This window comes from Candoia aspera, chromosome 1, assembly GCF_035149785.1.
Source record: "Candoia aspera isolate rCanAsp1 chromosome 1, rCanAsp1.hap2, whole genome shotgun sequence".
Lineage (NCBI taxonomy): Eukaryota > Metazoa > Chordata > Lepidosauria > Squamata > Boidae > Candoia > Candoia aspera.
The window spans coordinates 306,986,934-307,003,094 of record NC_086153.1 but is presented as its reverse complement, the minus strand read 5'-3'; the positions used below and the strand labels follow the sequence as shown (position 1 = coordinate 307,003,094).

Genomic DNA, 16,161 nt, shown 5'->3' with positions numbered 1-16,161 from the left:
TAGGTTAAGGACCAGATTTAGTAATGTGGGGACATTTACAATTATGTGGTGCCATGTTATTTTAAAGAATTTAAGTCAGCCAATGGGAGAAGGGTGGGTATGGAGCAAATCAGACTGAGATTGTGGGATTGCCGTAATTGCTAATAAATAAATAAACAAATCATAGATGTACATTTGGAGATAATTAATCTTTATCTATATGCAATATATCTCACCATTGTGAAGAAGGCTGTGACTGGGTATGTTAAATGCCTGGTACTCGAAGCAACTGCAAGGGTCCAATGTATTTTCTTAGTTATTTTCCTTCAAACCAGATTTGGGCCAGACTTTCTTCACACAAAGGTTTACCTCTTCAGAAACATGACAAAGGACTTACATGAGGCCAATCAGGTTGGTGAGCATTAGGGAGGTCCATTTCATTGAAGGCCCCACACTCATGGAATTCCTTCTCTTAAACATTTTTCTTCCCCATTTCTCCTGAGCCCTCAGAAGTAGGCCCCAAATCTTACTTTATTTTATTTTACCAAATCAACATTTATTTTTGTTACTAAGATGTCTTTTTAATCTGGAATTGTTTTATTATGACATTGTAATCAGTAGTTTTATTTTTTATTTTTATTATAAGCTGTCTCTTGAAACCTTGCCGTTTGAAACATGATAATGACTAAGGTGAGATATAAATGGATGATGATGATGATGATGCCTGCAATTTAGAAACAGTTGTTTCGGATCTCTGTTTCCCCTGCACTATTGTTTAAACTTTACAAATAAAAAATGGTCAGTCTGTAGCAAATACCCTTTGAACATTTCTCTTCACTCCAGCCAAGTTCGCAGGGTGCCAAGATGCAGGCAGGTTTTACAAGTCAGTCACGTCAGGACTGAATCTTAGCTCTTAAAACCAGTTTGGCAGTGTAATCCTGGTTTAATGAGTAGAACTTCAATTATACACTTTTAATAACAGTGTTTGTCATATAATTACACTCGTTGCTTTTCTTGCTCTGCTCTGACTACTGCTGACTAGAGAAACTTTCCCCATATTTCTTAAAATTCAACAATAAAGCTTTAATTAAAATTTCCTCTGAACCACATCTCAAAACAAATGACATTTGCTAAGCAAAGACTAGCTAGACAGCCATGTTTATTCACCAAAGGACTGTGCATTTGTATACATTCCCCTTATTTTAGCTAAAATTCCTGTTATATTTATAACTCTATGCGCCACTCCAACTTCCTCGACTCTGAAGTTGTGTGCATGACCTTCTCTTGATATTTACACAAATTGAATCTAAGACTGTAATAACAGTGAGTTCTCCTAAGGTTTGACTTGTCAGCCTAAGTCATCAGACAGCTAAAATGGTGTTGAGAAGCTCAGATAACTATACTACTTTTGTATACCACCTTTCCCATACTGCTACTCTTGAGGTATGTTCAAACAGGGTTAGGCAACATAATACCCACTAGGCTCTGTCACATCTGACAGATGGAGGAGGAGGAAGAGGAGGAGGAAGGCTTATTCACATCCTGTAAATGAGTTTTTTCAGTTACAGTAACCAAAACAGAGTATAGTAAAACCCCACACCTGGGAGCATGACATAATATAACATCTGTACGTCTCTGCCATGAGAGTTTAAGAGAAAGTATATATATCATTCAGAAGAAGAAAAAAGATGAAAGGTCCCCTGTGCAAGCACCAAGTCATGTCTGACCCTTTGGGGGGACATCGCTTTTGTGACGTTTTCTTGGCAGCCATCATTCAGATAGCTCTCTTGTAAATGAGTGTAGTGTGACTGGCTGTCTGGTCAAGAGAGACTAGGCATGATTCTAAGACCACTTGCCACACTTTTTCTTAGAACTGAATTGATATAATACAAGTTTGTGCCTGAGTCCTACTAACTAACTGAGTCCTACTGAGGCGGGCCTTCTCTGCAGTGGCACCCGCCCTCTGGAATATTCTGCTCCTGGATGTGAGATGGGCCCATTCGCCCCCAGCCTTCCGGAAGAACCTGAAAACCTGGTTCTGCCACCTCGCTTGGGGTGGGAGGGGCACCAGTTCATCATGGGGATGGCTAATATCATAGATCTCTCCCCAACAAACAAGATCTGCGCTGCTTGGATTTTATATTTTTTATCTATTTTATCTTTTTACTGATTTATTTATATTGTAATTTATATGTTTTAATTGTGATTGTATTGTAAACTGCCCAGAGTCCCCTTTTCTGGAGAGATGGGTGGTGATAGAAATTTGAAAAATAAATAAATAACAAAATAGCAAGTATATGTACACATAAAATTATGGGAGAATATTTATTCCATAAACCCCAATTATGCACATTAATTCTTCATTAGGTCCTTAACTCCCTGTATTTTTAATATCGTAGAGCTAAACCATCCACAAAACCCAAAGCACAACCCTCGGAGTCCTAGAATAGGCCTTCCTGGTAGTAGCTCCCTTACTGAAACAGCTTGCCCGCCTGAGCATAGGATGGCCCCTTTGCTTTTCCAATGGACCTTTGGGGAAGAGGTATAACATACAGGAAGTGAAGCAACCACACCACAGTAGAATTACGGTATCTAGTTTGAAGGCCGTATATGTTTGTGTGTGTGTGTGTGTGTGTGTGTTTACCAGGATATTCTGTGTATATTTTTAGTTTATTGTAAGCCATCTAGAATTGTAGGATGAGATGGCATATTAAGATATGTATAAATAGCCAGATCATAATGGATGTGATTGCTCAACTTATTCAATATTAGTGCAGAGTTGAAATGAAGGTTAATTTTGGTTTCAGAAACCACCCCTGGCTTTCCATGCCAGAAACAGAAAGCTCTTCTGAGAACCTGCCCTTCTCATTTAATTCTGCTTCTTTCAGTTCCCCTCTGATCTTCTGCTTTTGCAAGCCTGTCTTCCCTTTGACCATTCCTTTCCGCTGGCAGCATTCCTTTGCTTGATGATGACACTGCACTTCTCTTTAGACAGACAACTAGCTGACACAAAATACAGCACCTAATTGTCCAAAGACAAAAGTTTAAGGATTTAGTTCTGTGGGTGATGTACAGTGAACTTTTACAAATGCTGTGAGATTAAATATTAAATTAAGAACATCAAGTGGACACAGTGGAGGAATTTATCCTGCAGGCTCCACAGTGCTAATAAAGACTAATTATCTTTATTTGGCATTCTTCATCTGTTTAGCTAAAACTCTGAGTTGCTTTCTGGCATCCATTCAATTCCACCATGGAAAAGGCAAAGTTATTTCTATACAAGCTTTTGAATTTGACTGTTTATCAGGAATTATGGTTGTATTGAGCATGGGAGGCGGCTAAAGTAATTATATGGAGAAATTGGAAATGTGATATTATTCCAGATGTCAAGGAATGGTTGCTGCATATGTGTGATTTACTGTTTTGGAAAAAGCAGTATTTTCTACTAATGAAAGGATGCAGCAATATGTGTTACTATGGCAGAGATTTTGTGGTATCTTACAATAATATTTTGTACTGTTTGTATTATAATGGTGAATTCATTAGTAAGCCAGTCATTATTGTTAAGTATAAAATATACAGTAGATGTCTTTTTCTTCTTTCTTTTCTCTCTTAGTTTGGATTTTAAAGAATTACTTTCAGATTAAAGATTGTCTTGTTAATTGTGTATGCATAAACTAACTAAATAAAAATAACTTTTAAAAAGCCATTTCTACACAATATAAATTTGAAAGGCATTTTTAATAAGTGTGTGTCCCTGTGTGTGTGTATACATGTGTGTGTGTATGAAATAATGCTTTATGCTCTGAAATATAAAACTAAGCATGCTATCCTATAATCACTTACCTGGGAGTGAATCCATCAAACATAATGGGACTGACTTTAAATAGATATGCATAGATTAACACTGTGAGGTTTTCAATATATGTCTAAGCACATTTACTTTAAAAGTAGATTTGTCAACTCACTGATGAATATTAGCTGATTAATAATTAAGTTTATACTTGATTTATTAATCCCTTAACCTCGTGTATTGCCAAAGCTTCAATGATTTTCAGTAATGGTGAAAGAACTGTTTGATTATTTAAAAAACAAAAGCTACCCAATCACTGGAAAAGTAAGTCATATTTAATATTTTTCTTCTCGTTACCTCAGTCTCTTGACTTGCATCTAGTCAAGTTGTAAACTTGAGCAGCAGAGACCAAGGAGTGGAGTCTTTGAGGTCAAGGGAGAAAGCCTAAATCACCCACACTCTGCAGTTATGAAATGGACAATGATAAACTACTTCATAGAAGTAGGTCTAGAAATAAATGGAATGCCATCTTAATGGTGGTAGGTGTGTGTATAGGTACAAACACATGTATAACCATCATGGTGTTATTCAGTGAAGGGACTCACCTCTTCAGTAAAATATCTGAACGATCATTCAAACTGGCCACTGACTGCTCATGGACAGGAAAGTGTATAAGAGGGCTTGTGTTTCTGCATCCCTAGTACTTCATTCATTTGAACTTTTGGCTTGTTTCTAAATGTCACTTCCTGCTTTGCCTTCTGTTTTCAATGTCTGCTTTGCTTATGTCTCACCTCAGACTGTTGTCTATGATACAGCCTTGAGAGGCAGGAACAGAGGCCAGATTTTTCTAATGCTCAATGGTCTAGAACAATCTCAAGAATGTCCTTTATCATTTTTGGAAGGTCCTGTCTTGGCACAAACAAATAGTTCCCATAGTCTGAAGTTTCACCACTGATGGTCAGCTGGATTTGGTATATCTATGGAAAATAATGCCTCTGAGTTCCTTGATACAACCAATGATGCCTGAGCAACCAGCAGAGTTCAAATAATAGCACAAACAGATGCTCTCCTTGATAGATGCATGCCTTGAATGCAGAAATGATGGCTCACATTTTGTTCTACTAATAGTATGAAATCACATCTAAAACATTGTGTTGCACAAGGTTTTCAGAAAATAAACAGGAAGGCATGTTAATTGAAAGAAGAATATTAACAAGTTCCCTTTTCCCATCATTAATGTACTCCAAATGTTACTGAATTCTTTTAGCAATATAGAAAAACTTTGTAGAACTTTTTATTAAGCTGCATTTTAAGCAAAATAGGAATAGATAAAGATTACGGAGACAGAGAACCAACCAAATAAGACTAAATCCAATGAAGAGTAATACTGTGTGTGTGTGTGTGTGTACCTATATATTAGTGGCTGGATAGCATAGTGGTTAGAGCACCACCTTTGGAGCAGGAGACCAGGGCTCAAATCCCAGCTGTACCTACCTTACCAGTAGGGGTCCTTGGGCAAAGACCCCCTAACGCTTCACTTGCCTACCTCAAATATGAGAGTGACACAAACTAAGAGAGTCATGCCGGCTCAGACGTCGCCCAGATTAACAAGGTCCATGTCAGATGTTGGGGAACCAGGACAATCGGACAATAAGTGGGCTACTGGAACAAACCATACATGGACGAGACAAGAGAACCTGGAACTGATGGAGTGCTACTACAACAGCAGACCTAATGAGAGGGGATATATGAAACGCACGAGGGAACTATGGATCGACTGAAGACCTGCATCCACACTAACTGAGAAACAGCTAGTTACCCAACACTTCAACTTAGTGAAGAGGAAGCTGCTCTCACAACTTGAGAAAGACCAACTACACATTATATCCCAGACTCAAGAAGACCCAGAAGAACAACTGGAGGTGCAGCCAACACCTGAAGCTGGAACGTCACTGCCACCCCCACCATTACAGAGCACAGCAGCTGATATAAGGGAAAAGATCATGGATAAACTAGCTACAGTCAACTCTTGAGACTGATTAGGAAGGCTCAGTGGAGAAGTACCATCAGATAGTATGCTAGAAGATGCCAACAGAGCCCTCACAACAATCCCTACTACCACCATAGCTCAAACCAATGAACTACAGCCACTGTAATCCTGGAGATGCTTGGCTACATGATCAAGAAGAACAGCAGTACATATCCCGCCAGGAAAATGAGGTTGGAGGCTAAGATCAAGGCAACTTGGAGAGAAGTTAGTCAGCTGGTAGAACTACAGAAGAGTGTGGAGATTAAGGATAAGACTCAGCTACTGAAAAAATACAAGGGCCTGACTCCATCTGAAGCCCTAGAGACTGCTAAACAAAGACTCACAGCACTGGCTACCAGGCTAAGGAGAAACACTAGAGAAGCAGAGGCCAAGAAGATAAATGCCCTGTTTGCCAAAGAACCATCCAAGGTGTACTCCCAACTCCAGTGCAACAACACAGTAACAGCAGAGCAACCAAAAGCAGAAACTGAACAGTACTGGAAGAACATATGGGAGAAAGAGAAGACACTTAACAAACCACAGAAAACCACAGAAATCTCCCAGAGCAAACCACAGAAATCTCCCAGAGCAGGAACTGTCACCATCACAGTAGCAGACATCCAACAGTGGGTCAAGAACATGAAGAGCTGGACAGCACCTGGCCCAGCCATGATCCACACCTGTTGGCTAAAGAAACTAACAGCAGTGCATGGACGCCTAGCAGCACAGATGAACCAGCTCCCACCGAGACTGACTAACAAAAAGTAGGACAGTGCTGATCATGAAAGATCCCAACAAGAGAACAGCACCATCCAACTACTAGCCAATAACCTGCCTCCCCACAACATGGTAAGTCCTATCAGGCATCATAGCCACCAAGCTGCAGGACCATATGGGCCAATACATGAGCACAGCTCAGAAGGGCGTTGGGAGGCTCCAAACACCAGTTACTCATAGATAGAGCAGTCACCTGAGACTCAAGGTCTAGACCAGAGCTTTCCAAACTGTGTGTCACGACACGTTAGTGTGTCGGCTGCAGTGTGTAGGTGTGTTGCACAGTCGAGGGATCATACAGGTACTGTGCATGCTCTGCATGTGTAATTGCGTTGAAACAGCTGATTCCGTAGTATAGAGAGGGAAGATAGTTAAGATTGATGGGGTGAAACTACCAGCAGACCACATAGCAGACATACAGACCAGCTACAAGTACCTTGGTATCCCACAGACACATGGGAACCACCATGAGGAGGCAAGGTATGATTATTATCATAATCATACTGTATATAATAATAATTATTATATTTTAAGATGGAATACAGTACTATCAATTTGTTGCATCAAATTAACATGATTATCCCTCTGAAGATTTTTTTTATTTAGTTATTAAAATAACCCCCCTTTTTCATTAAAATAATCCTTTAGAGGACTGTTACAATTGAGCTCCCAGGGAACTGGGTACAGGATGACAGCTTTGGACTGCAATCTCTTCCTATCTCCATTGTAAGTCTGTGACCACAAAATGGGTTGGTTTAGACATTGCACTAAGCTGTAAGTGCTTTGTTTAGTTTTGGCTTAGCACATGGTACAGCTGTGAATTGTAGGCCATGGTTGTGGCTTAGTAATGTTTTAACTAATTGTGGATAACTAATAAATCTTGGCTTAGCCCAAAATGTGAACCAGATCTTCAACACTAAGCCATTCTTTTCTTCCACTTCCTTTATTAAATCTCCAACCTGATTAAAAGTTCTAGAATTGCCTAGTTATGGATATAGGGCTGGTTGGAAAGTAGCACTCTGCACTCCCTGACCTTTCCCTTGCTCCATAGGTAGTGAGCCACCTTCGGCACATTTAATTGTAGGCTGGAGAGATTCAGATCAGAAATTCAGCTGAGTGACTTACATTTTCATCAGACAGAAGGAGACAATAGAACATAGCTAGCAGCTTTTTTATTTTAAGTCCCCTCCAAATAATATTAGTTTCTAGTTTCCTGTAATGGCAACAATTCTCCTTCAAGACTCATCTTTTCAAGAAAAGAAAAGAAAAAGATTCAGTCCTGAATCAAGTCTTCCTCCTCATTCTGCTCTCCAATGAAATTCATAGCATGACAATGCAGGCTGGGAAGAAAAAAAAGACAGAGTAGAGGAAGCATCCCTTATACTCTTGCTTTCTCCATAATAAATTAGGAAGACAGGATGGTCATTGACATCTTTCAAAATTTTGTGTCTCTTGGAGCAAACTGAAAATTCATAATTTCATTTGGTTTTGGAGAGCAAGTACAATTTCATTCCAATCATTTTCAACTGTGGTACATAAGGAAAAAATAGCATCAGAAACCCATATAGATTTCTTAAAACTAGTAGTAATACCAAAGCATACAAATAGTGCCATCAAAGCTACTTCATTGCTGTTTACCTTTTGAATAGACATTTGGAATACCCCTGTGCCCTATTTCAAGAACCTATGCTTGGCATAAAGGTAAGTACAATACATCTCTCAACAGCAGATACAGTTATGAACAGATAATTTATATGCCTTCCCAGTCTGCATTCCAGGGATTAATTCAAAGAACAAGGATCCTGTTCTACCTTCTTAAAGATTGTTATTTTTCTTTAAATTGGGCTTAGATTACATAGTTCATCAAATATGGAGACTTTAATTGAAATGGGTGGGCAACTCACAACACTAGACTCATTTTTTACAGTCTTTAGGAACAACCCAGAATTTTTTTAAAAAATGTTCTGGTTGCATGATTTATTTATTATCATTTGCACTTTCCCCATACCCATCAATAATACTGAAAATAAGTATTAAAATTTCAAACCTCTCCAAATTTTAAAAACTCCAAAAGAGGTAATTTTTGTCCCAATTGGGGAAATCTCCATATCATTGGAATACTATCTGCAGCCCTTAGCAGCTGAAGAAAAGAAGAAAAAAATATGGTTGCCAGTAGAAAAAATGCCCAGCCTTGAATTGGAAGACTGTATTTGACACCTTCAAGAAGCCTGCCACTTCTAAACCAGGCTTCCTTTACCATAAATTACGAATTAACAAATGGTCAATTTATATGACAGTAAGGAGACCAACACCGCCCCACAAACCCTTAGTTTAATCCAATATTTGCTTTCCATAGCAGCCAACCAGATGCTCCTGGGAAATTCAGTTTCAGCATTTAAGTAAGAACTTAGCCCCAATTTTGTCCCCTGGAATTTGGAGGTACTACTCTGAATAGCTGCAATTCATAGCCGGTAACCACTTAAAGTCTTATTTAAAAAGCAGATACTTATATATTTGAAAAAAAATATTTGAAGAATTCAAATATGAAATTGCTGATTTCCTAGGCAACTCACCCCTAAGATGTAAAGTGGTGAGTAATACCTCTTGTTGATACAGAATTCAGAGTTTGTTAATTCAGATGTAGGCATCTGTCCTACATCTTCTGTAGTGTATCATCAAACGGAGACAGCACTTTTCCAGTCTTCAAAACCTTTCAGCCAATCTTTAAATCCTCCCATTATCTCTGACCTCTCTGCACTCATTGATGGAACTTGGAGTCTTAAAAATACCAGGAGGGAAACAACCTTACAGAAAGCAGAGGATAAATGAAGTAGATGTGCTAAAGAGAATCATAGGCACTCTTTCCTCCTTCCAGCATCAGCAACATGGCCATATATGGCCTACTTGTCTAGGGCAGTAAATAAATAATGATATAATAAAAGGGCTGGCTTTGTGTCGTTTAGTGAAAGGAAATTGGGCAAAGTGAAGTTCTACACATTATAATGCTATAGAAAGAAGTCTAGAGAGAAGTAACAAGTCATTTTATTTCAAACTTCAGACAGGAAACTTGATATGCAGAACAACTTACATTTTGGCTTGTAAATGTTGATCATGGGGTGATCCAGAAATAAACTCCAGACTTCAAAGCAGGAGAAAGTTCAAAGCTGCTCTGCATTTTATCAACACAGAGAGACAGGAGAGCAATGCATCCAAAAGGGAATATTCTGATTTAATAGTCCATGAAAAGATAATTCTGGAGTAAACTGTTTTCTACAAAAATTACAAGGTAATCATGCATGGTTTAAATGTATTGTTTTGGTCCAAGATTAACATTGCTTGCAATATGCATAATTATTCTTCTCTCCAAATGCCGAAATGTATTGAATTAGCTATGGGAAAGAATTTATACATGTAATAGCAGGACAAACATCATGCTTTTAAAATAGATGTTATTTTGAATTTAAATTGCTTTCTACAAGGTACATATGTATATGCATTTCTCTAGGAGCTACTTATGAAATACATTATGAGAATATGAACATCTTTGGCTTCCAATCATTAAATCCATCTTTCAGACAAGAGGAAAATCCATTTTTAAGTTACAGTTTAGAGCAATGGTGTAGATGAATGTAGTGATAAGCAGTAAAATAGAGCAGAGACCTGTTGCACCAAGTGATGTGCCAAACTTATTTCATAAACAGCTGTTTAGACAGCTGAGGATGGATGGGTCTTATTTACTCAGAAATGTTTCATCATCAGGAACCTTCCTGCTCTGTGCTGAACCAGCTTGTAAATATATTTGACAGTTCTTGATCTACATGTTATTCAGTTCATCTAAAAATATTAGATTGAGAAATCTGCAAGTTAATGTCTGTGTTTGGAAATCAAATGACTGGAAATTTATGGATCATGCAGTGGGTAGTCTTGGACAATAAACAACAGCTTCTCTTACACAGTAGCCTGGTTCATATAGTACACTAAATCAAACTGTGTTTTATTTGGTTTGATTTGGCATATGCAAGCCCAGTCATTGTACTTTGCAAACATCTGCTGTGGCTTAATATATTATGAAAACCCAGCTAGAGTTAAGCAAAACATGGCTTTGTGCAATGTATAAAGCAAGGCGGCAACAACAACAACAACAAGCTGGCCCAGGAAGAATATAAGAAAAGATAAGAAAATAGAATTGAAGGACAATTTTACAGTGGTGATTTTAAAACACCACAAGAACTTAAATCTAAGTAAAGAGATGAGTGTGATAGAAACACACAAATCTTGTGCTTATGGAATGGTCTCCAACCCTCCCTTGGTCAATCTGCGGTCAAAAAGCAGGGCCTTTCGTTCTGATATACATGCAGGCACAGTGAATCCCTCTCTGAAATAAACAGAGAAACTCTTTGAATGGTAGTAGTTCTTCAGGTGCATTACAGTTCCCACAACCTAAAGAATTTGCTCAGAGTCACTTTTTTGTGAGATGGGTGGCCATATAAATTTGATGAATGAATGAATAAATATCAAGGTGGAATCCTATATTCAGGTAAGCAGATAGAAGTTCCATTGTTGTCAAAGAGAGATGCGTGTATTTCATAGAAAACAGGATTGCCATGATAAGCTTTTGCAGAGAAAGAGTTGGGAAGGATATTAAATGCATGGGATGATGGCCTCTAGCAACTCCCAGATGCGCCCACCCCCCAAAAATACCCCTCTTCAGCAGGTGAGCCCAGACCAGTAATGCCATACCTTCTGGGTAAAACATCTGTGCAAACATTCAAGGCTCTAACCAGCTAAATGAACAAGAGGGTTGGCTTACCACATTTTAAAGTAATTTAACCATTACTTATTCTCTAAGGAAGGAGCTTCCTGAAAGGAATTAAATTCCTATATTAAATCCAAAGGCTAAAACTACCTAATTACACCACTGTCAAGTGGATTGCATTGCATATTCAATTCAGATTTGTTTATTATGATTGCTATGACATGTAAGAGTATGAGAGGCTGGACAGACTGCAAGACATTCTTCATTGTATATTCCAGAGCTATTATCACTATTAATTTTATGTGATTAATAACTTAGTCTGAACATATGGATAATCTAGGTTTATAGTATATATTCATAGCAATGAATAGGCCATTGAATCCAGAGTACCAGGGGCTATCATCTCATAGATTAAAGTCAATCCAGGCTTTGTCAAAATCCTTAATTTAACAGAATAAAACTTTTTAAGAACCAGGAGAAAACATTTCAGCTATGTCCTCAAATCAAATAAAACACACAATTGCTAACTAACATTTTTTTATGGATATCAGGAAGTCTTAGAAAAATTTAGGAAAGCAGCTTGGAAGTGAGGAGAATGCCTGGGTCCTGCAAAGGGTAATCGCACTCAGTCCAAAACAAGGAAAGGTTTCACAACTGATTTTTTTTTTCTCCCTGCAAGGTCAGGAACTCCTATAGAGAATGAGATTTCAAAGGGACCAGTCAAATGTGGCCATTAATGCATTGTTCGTACTTCAGGTGATTCCTGCTTGAAGCTTGTATTGTGGGGCAGATGCATGAAAACAGTCAAACCCATTGATACCGATTAGTTTCTCTGCCTTTTGGCTAAGATCAAGTGTAGACAAATGAAACAATGAAGGAAAGGCTTGGTGTGTTTTCAATTTTTGGCAAAGCCCCTTCACAGTAAGATCTGAAATCGATATAATGTAATCTGTAATAGATGTTGCATCACAAGGCGGGCATCACTACAGCAGAATGTACATTAGCAAGCCTTGATACGGTCAGCAGGACCATGCATTTTAAAAGGCAAACCAAATAGGCCTGTAAGCCTTTCCTTAGGCAAAAACTGATAACAGACTCAGTGCATAAATAATATGATGTAGAAATTCATTTAGTTCATTGTTATGCAAACATCTTGGATTTATAGACATACATGCAGAGCAGAATGCATTTACCTACATTTCAGAACTATGTTTCTGAATATATTTATTTGATAACTATACTTATTAAAGAAAAGGTACATAGAAATGCATGTAACAGGTGAAAATATATGCAGAATTACATTATACAAAGAAAAACAGCAGAAAAAAGGTATATGAACAACACAAAAACGTATATTAGGAAATGTGCACAAAACACACAACCCAGAGGTTTTTTAAATTTGCAACTCAAAGTTCAGGATCCTAATCATACAAGGAGGCTGTACAGTTACACAGTTCCATGAAAAAAAATGGTCTCCACTAAGATTTTCTGAATTTTTGAGTTAAGAATTACAGAATATTTGCCACTGGATGTCATTAGAGCTTCATGTGGATCCTACTAACAGGTAAATTGAGTATGAGTGAGCAAATAATCCCAGAGTTTGGTGCTTGCTCCTTTTATTTCATAACAAAGTTTATTTATATTTCAAATTTTGTCACCACCCATCTCATTCAAAGAGCGACTCTGGGTGATTATCTATCATGCAATGGACCGGTGTAAAAAAATCAATTGACCTCTTAGTTCCATCAATTATAATAATCCAGGAAGTCACATGGAATCTCAGAAGAACATCTGGTGATCTGGAAGCCTCCTTCACCTTAGCTAAAGTCAGTGTTCATGACTCCACCAGCAAAAAAGCACTGTGTGAAAATGGGGTTCATGGGAAAATGGCAAGGTGGAATCCCCTTGCTCACTAAGCAGACCATTGATGCTTGTCTCAGGTTTGCCAAAAGGCACTTGGATGATCCTTCAGATTTCTGGAGAAATGTTCTAAGAACAGATGAGTCAAAAGTTGTACTTCAGGGGCTATGTGGGTATTATATGTGGTGGAAACTAAATACCACATTCCACAATTAGAACCTCATACCAGCTGTCAAATTTTGAGGTTGTATTATCATGGTTGGTGATGTTTTGCTGTCTCAAGAGTTGGATAACTTTCCATCATTGAACAAAGCATGGATTCTGCTTTTTATTAAAGAATTCTACAGAACAATATCAGCCCATCTTTGTAAGTGTAAGTGGGCCATTCAGCAAGACAACATACAAGCAAGTCTCCAAGAGAATAGAGGAAGAAGAAAGAATTCAGATTTTTTGAATGCTCCAGTCAAAGTTCAGATCTAAACTCCATAGACATATTGTGCAGGACCAGAAACAAGCAGTTATTAAGTTGATGGAGCTTGCCACAAAGGGATGGGCCAAAATTCCTACACAGTGATAGAACAATCACCAATTACAGCTCCCATCATCTTTCTTCACTAGCAAAATTAGCTGGGGTTGCTGGGAATTGTAGTTCAGTGACATCTAGGGGCTAAGTGTCCCTTCCCCGCTTCCCCAAAGACTAGTTTTGATGGCAAACTCAACTTTGTCTCCAAGTCATATTGTTTGGATTGAAATACATTACTGATTTGGATTTAGAGGTCACTACACTGTTTATTGGGCAACTTTTCCAGGGTATCCAGACAATTGTTCTACTGCTGTTACAAAATGGCAAGTCACACTGTACCTACTAAAAGGAATGTTTTGCTTTGCAATGCTTTTCACACAGTGACCTGCTGCAAGCTGTTTATTTTGCTTTATGTGTCATATGAAATACTTGGCAAATACCAGTTGCAACCTGACACAAGCAGAGTATTTTTAAAAGTGACACAACTCTGGAGAGGGTGAGTGGGAAGGAAAGAGGAAAGTTGGTATGTGATAGCACTAACAAGAGGCTCCTTTTGATTCTGTAGAAAGCATACAATGCTCTGAAACTTAATATCAATGAATGGGAATAATCAGTCTTACATACATTTTTTTTTAAAAATTCCACCACTCTGTTAATACTCCTGTAGTATATTTTCCTAGGTACAGCTGTTTTTCTCTCTATTGTTGTGCCTAGGGGAGAAAGCTTGTGTGATAACATCCTCCAAGAAGCTTCCTTTCAGGTCCCCAGAAGCTTTTCAACATTTGGGAGAAACAGTCATCTAATTTACAGAGTTCCTAACAAAATGTATATAATGGTAAAATTGACCATCTGCCTGTCCCATTCACATAAAAAGCAGGGGAATTACTGTTTATCTAAAAAGGAGTGAAGGGTGAAGGAAAGTGAGATACATCCCTTCCCTGATTTATTTTTTTGCATGCTGAGAGAGGGATGGGAATGCAGAAAACAGTGCAGAGCATCAGAGGGCTGTGCAAGGGAGCAGGGGATTATCCTTCCCAGTGTTTATTTACTGTATATATTTATATTTATATATGCACACATACATCCTCTGAATAGGAAAATTGTCTCTGCATTATATGTGACTGGGGCAATGAGTGCATAAAATACACATGGCTATAATGTCACCTCTAATTTGGCACTCGGGGCTTTTCCTTTAACCCTGCTGATTTGCTACGTCCACTGCCAATCTCTATCTGGCTTCTGCAGCTGCTACTCTGGGTTGTCACCCAATGGTGGCATCTTCATATACGTTGTTCAGAGAAAGTTGAGGTAGATCCTCCTGACTTTGTTTCACTTCCCTCCCAGCAAATGGCACCAGCTGAAAGACATCCACCAACCACTTCCTTCATGTGAAATGGGAGGAGGGCTGGTGAGGAGGCAAGTTTTGATAGTTAGCTAGACCAGCAAAAATGTGTTCCCAATTTTATTTATTTATTTATTTATTTTTCAAATTTATATAGTCACCCATCTCACAAACAAGTGACTCTGGTAGGCTATATAATTTGCATGAATAGGTCCAAAAGAAACCTGGCTATCAGCTGACTGGAACTGGAGTGGCTGTGCAGTGAAGCAGAATGGTGAAAGCAAGACAGCTAAATCCACATTCAAAAGAAACCCATCTAACAGCTGACTGGTGTTGTGCCAGTCAGCTTGGCCTGACTAGAAAGAAGCAATTCCATCCCTTCACTTGCCACTTTTCCCTGCCTGGGGAACAGCTGCCGGGGCTGAGAAAGGAGGCAGCTGAAGAAAGAGAGCCAGCCCCTTACCGCCAGGGCTCCAGTCCTGTGGAATCTTGAGAGCTTTAAAGGTCTGGCTTTCCTCCCTTACCTCCTACCTCTTCCAGCATGCGAATCAGCTGCCTGGGTTGGGGGAGAAGGCAAGAAAATGGGGAGAGCCAGCTTTTAATCCCAGGGATCTGCTGATTCATGAGTTCAGAGAGGTAGCGGTTAAGAAGAGCCTGGTTTGAAAGCACATGACTTTGCCCAAACCAGAAATGTCTTGGAGGACAGTGTTGTAGAACCAGTATGCATATCAGATTATACCCATGTTAAAACCATCATGGGAGAAAATGTTACTTTAGCACTGGAATTGTTAAGGACAATTCAGAAGTGACCCAGATATAGGCTGAGGATAAGATGAAGGCAACCACCTGGGAACACATAGATAAATGAGGTTTCCAGGACAGTATCTGTTCTGTGGTTAAATGCAAATGAGGAAAAGCCCTCAATCAGGAATGAACTTGCTCCAAATCTCAAATGCTAATTTCTTCTTCAGCAAGAACATACTGATGCAGCAGTCATTAAGAACAGAAGGACTACTGTACCTTTCTGATCAGAGAATGAATACCTACCTGGCATTCTGTTCTCAGTTATTGCCAGTCCGAACATATACATGAAAAACCCAGAAGA

The 16,161-nt window shown here is 38.7% G+C and overlaps 1 protein-coding gene across 1 annotated transcript in view; it reads left to right on the top strand.

The window, feature by feature from the left end:
• The first annotated feature begins 9,549 nt into the window (after nt 1–9,549).
• The window catches only part of ASB2 (ankyrin repeat and SOCS box containing 2), a 34,514-nt gene continuing 27,902 nt past the window's right edge, over nt 9,550–16,161 (top strand). The window contains exon 1 of the mRNA XM_063290268.1: nt 9,550–9,861. The gene's annotated coding sequence lies outside the window, so the exon portion shown is untranslated. The remainder of the gene's footprint in view (nt 9,862–16,161) is intronic.